Genomic DNA, 4,585 nt, shown 5'->3' on the forward strand with positions numbered 1-4,585 from the left:
ACAACACAGCTGGTCTTTTCAATATTAACATCTAATGCTCTCCCCCTTGCTAGAGACACACTAGTTATGGCTTGTTAAAAGAAGAAATAATTAAGTTCAAAGGAGTTGATGGATGTAGCCGACATTTATCAGTGGGAATTGAGACATGAGGCATGGCATTAGAATATGAGGATGTCCGGCTAAGGAGCTTTCACACAGAGTTGCATAAGGAAACTCCCGTTTGTGATGACAAGATCCTACTGAATCTCCGTGTCTAACATCTTATCCAGGATCTCAAGAGACACAGATACTGCTTTTGAAAGCTTGAAAAAAAAAATCAATGGCGTAAAATAAAACAGGATAAAGACGTTCTGTGACAGATGATAACATTAGATATAAAATTATCCAGAAGATAGTGCGGTAAGTTATAGTTAATCTTACTAAAATGTATACTTGTTAGCTATGGCTTAGAACCAAACCACCTAAAATTCCTGTAGTTTCCAGCATTCAAAGTTGTCTTTTATTGAGAGTGGGTTTCATGATTATGAAAAGGTCAGTAGTAGATCTCCTTTCTAGACGGCAATTTAGAGTGTTACAGAAACATATTGGAAGGCAGGCTAAGAAAATAATTAAGTCTAGGTACCAATAGAATCTGGAATGAAAATGTAGACTCTGTCAATATTGTGCAGTGATGCTTAGCCACAATTAATGAAGTAGATATCAGTGTTGTATGAATGTCTAGTGCATTGTTCATGAGCCCTGACCGGCGGAAAGCCATCTATAGACACTGTTTCCCTGCTATGTCATGTTTGCATATACTTCCTGTTTCTTAAAAAAATATCATGGTATAACCCCCCCCCAAATTGCATAAAAATTAAAGGGAAGATTTTAAAATTCATACACTTTTCAAAAATTTTAATAAAAATACAAAGAGTAAAATAAGTAAAAAAAAAAAAAAAAAACGGTGCAAGGTGCAGGCTATTGTGATTCTGGCTCTGCTTTGGTCTTCCTCTGTGGGTGGAAGAGGCCCCAGGCAGTGCAGGGCTCGACCCTTCTTCTTTTCCTGCTTGTCCTGCCCAGTTCTTCTTTCACTGCGTGGTCTCTCGGACTGGCCCAACCTGGATATGGCTAGTGGACAGAAGATTCAGTCTCAGCAGAAAAATGGCATAAAGCAGGCTGGATAGAAGAGGAAACAAGAACATGACCAAAAGGCTGCTGCCAAGGCTGCCTTAATATACACCTGCACAGTCTGCAGGACACAAATGTCAGACCCCCAAGACCTACAGGCAGCACTTTGAGAGCAAGCACCCTAAGACTCCACTTCCTCCAGAACTGGCTGATGTTCAGGCATAAAGTTGTTTACAGGTGAATTCATGACACCTTTGACTCTTCTACTGTCTCAAACCTTAGGTCACAAACCTGCAGCTGCTTTTTAAAACAAACTGTTGATCAGCAAAAAATAAAGGGGCTACAGAAGCACTCATTCTTATGCTGTTCCCTTTGGGCTTCATGCAAAGACAATTCTGTGTAAATGTACGGCTGACTCTGATGTGGAAATCTGAAAAATCAGTCCATTCTTGTTATAAATTTTTTTTTTTTACAATTGTAATTATATTGATGTTTCTATTGTGTAAAATAACTCATTTAATAAAGTAGTGCTTTGATTTTACAACACCAAACAAGTAAAAAACAAAAATAAAATAAATCTAAAATTTAATTGGCAAAGTTTTTTATGTGATTAAATAAGACAAAGGAAAATGAAACCCATTGCTTGGTTCCAAGACTTTGACATACTACTCAGAATGCCTTAGATGTATTGAAGTGAGTTCCCTACTTAGTGCATAGAGGAAATGCATCATTACTTTTGAATTATATTCAAGCAAAATAAAAATAAAACTTTTAGAACCTTTTGATATGCTGTTATTAGTTAGCAGGAAATCCTGTTATTTTTGTATGCTCACGTGGTGTCCTGCTACTTTTCTGAAAGTGTTTTTCAGATATAAGAGTTTTCTAGGAGCCTTTAGGATATTTTAAATTTGGGATCATGTCATCTGAAAGTAGGAATAATTTCACCTCCTTTCTTGTTACCTTTTTTATTTCTTTTTCTTGTCTTATTCTTCTAGCTATGACTTTGACCATTAAATTGAACAAGAAAGGAGAAACGTTTAGTCTTATCTTGTCCTTGATATTGGAGAAAATGCTTTTAGATTTACCCTATTTAGTTTATTATATTATTGTTTTATTTTGATATAATATATACTATTATTGCAGGTCTAATTTGGCCTTGGTAGGTATAAAATGGCATAACTCTTCTCCTGGGAAAGGGCCAGCAGGCCTGGGCCTCTACCAGAGTCGATGGTTGCTGTGGGTGTACGGCTTGTTTGCATAATAATGTGCATTTTATTGTATAATAATGTACATATTTTTCCTTCAATGAATGTTCTCCTTGTTAACATTAATTACGCCATGATAATCAGAAACTGCACAAGTCTAGGAAGCGAAGGTGTGGCTAATCTCTCAGCAAAATTGTAAATGCTGGGACCTTCAGGACAACCATTAGGGCTGTAGAAAAGAACTCTAAAAACACAAGTTCAAAAATTCCTCAAGTATGCAAAATATAGATACAATATGAATTATATGAAATTCACAAATCTAAGAGAACAAAAGCAGCATCACTATGAGTCAGCTGGTCAGAAAGATACAAAGACAGGCAGATACCAAGGCAGACAGATTCCTGAGTTCAGGGTTGGCTTGAGACAGAGCCAGTTTAGGCCCAGGCATGGTAGAAACAGTAATTTCACGATAGTGTCCTACCCAGCTAGCTTATTCTCTGTGCTTTAAAAAGGCAGGCAGATCTTTGAATTCTTTTGCAATGTTAAAAGAAAATGTGTAATTGCTGTCTCCTAAGAATTAAGGAGCTGGGATCACAGGATGATGATTCATAGGATTAAATGGAAATGTGAAGTTAATACTGCATTGATATGTGAAATACAAGACGACACTTATGATCTTCAGGAGAAGAGCTATTCAGGGATTATTATTATTATTATTTATTTTTTTAGAATTGCAAGAAAGAACTGCTTGGAGAACTGCCTCAATCTGAAAATAGAGAGAGCTGTCTGGAGATCACTAGAAAAAAAGCAGAACAGAGAAAAAGCAATCTAGAAAGCTTTCTTAAGCAGAACATAAGTCATCAGCTAGGACCCATGATTTGACTCTGAGTTGTTTGTTTTCTCTGCTTCCAGATACCACTTCTCTCAGAACCCTTCTTGAAGCTTTGCTGGTCCTTGGAAAAATATTTTGACATAAAATAAAATATCTTAATTCCAAAGCTGGGAGAGGAGGAGGGTCATATGAGGTCAGGAGGTTGTAGCCTATTCAAGGAATTATAGGTAGATAAAATGTACTCTATTTACCAATGTAGACTATCAGTCACCTTTAGCCTTGTTTTAGCTAATTTATACCTAAAATCCTCATCAGCACCATGATGTAATTTTGTCCCTAAAGCTTTTTTCTAAAGTAGTGTTTACTTCTATTTTTTTTTAAAAATATTCAGTTCCTAGTTCTATCTGTATTTTTATCATGAAAAGATGTCACATATTGTCAAAGTCCAAAAGGCATCCATTAAGATAATTATGTGATCTTTGATATTTAGTCTACTTATGTGCTGTTTTTTATTTATTCCTGAATTATCTCTGCTTCCTGTAATGAATACAACTTGGTCATGATAAATGATCTTTTCAATGCATTGCTGAATTGTGCTTACAAGTATTTACTGAGGATTTTTGCATTAGTGTTCATCAGAAAGTCTTATATATTATTTGTTGTATCTTCATCTTCTTCCAGTTTTTCTATCAAAGTTATACAGGCTTCTTTAAAATACTTAAATATTTTGTGCAATTATCTAATGAACACTGTTGTTGGATATTCTTTACAGGTCTAGTAGAATTAATCAGTGAATCCATCTGGACCTAGGATTTTTTTTTTTTTACTTTAATTAAGAGGTGTTCTGATTAGTGATAATTGTCAACTTAATATTAATGGTCTAGAATCACCTGGGGATAAGCTTCTAAGCATGGCTGCAAGTGAGCATCTGAATCACAGCTCATCTCCCAGGTTTGGTCCTACAAAAAATGGGAAGAAGAGAAGTAGTAGAACACAGGTATTTGTCTTTCTCCCTGATTGGAACTGAGCCTACCAGAGCATATTCTCTTTTGCAAGTGTAATGTCTAAAGTTCTTTCCCTCTCCTTTTTGTTGGTCTGTCTTTCCTTCCTTCTGTCTTTTCTCTCCTCTGCTGCCTTTCCTTCCCTTCTTCCCTTTCTCATTTCATCCTTTGTTTTCCTTCCTTACCACCTTCTCCTGGTATTGTACTCATTTACTGCAATGGCCCACCATTGGAGTATGACTTGTATCCAACTATTCCTACTTTATATCCCAAGATTCCAGCTGTCAGTTTGTGAATATTATTTTTCATCTTTTCCAGATAGACTACAGATTTTTTAACCTGCAGATTAAAACGTAAAACTGATTATATTAAATTAGTACATCAATACTAGACTAAGATCTCAGGCAGAATGACATATGTTAGTGTTTGATATAGTTTTA

General features: G+C 35.8%; 1 pseudogene; it reads left to right on the forward strand.

Annotated features, from left to right (window-relative positions):
* Positions 1-1,103: 1,103 nt before the first annotated feature.
* LOC117721967 (zinc finger protein 706 pseudogene) lies at positions 1,104-1,536 on the forward strand (annotated as a pseudogene).
* The last annotated feature ends 3,049 nt before the right edge of the window (positions 1,537-4,585 follow it).

Source organism: Arvicanthis niloticus, chromosome 16 (genome assembly GCF_011762505.2).
Source record: "Arvicanthis niloticus isolate mArvNil1 chromosome 16, mArvNil1.pat.X, whole genome shotgun sequence".
Taxonomy (NCBI): Eukaryota; Metazoa; Chordata; class Mammalia; order Rodentia; family Muridae; genus Arvicanthis; species Arvicanthis niloticus.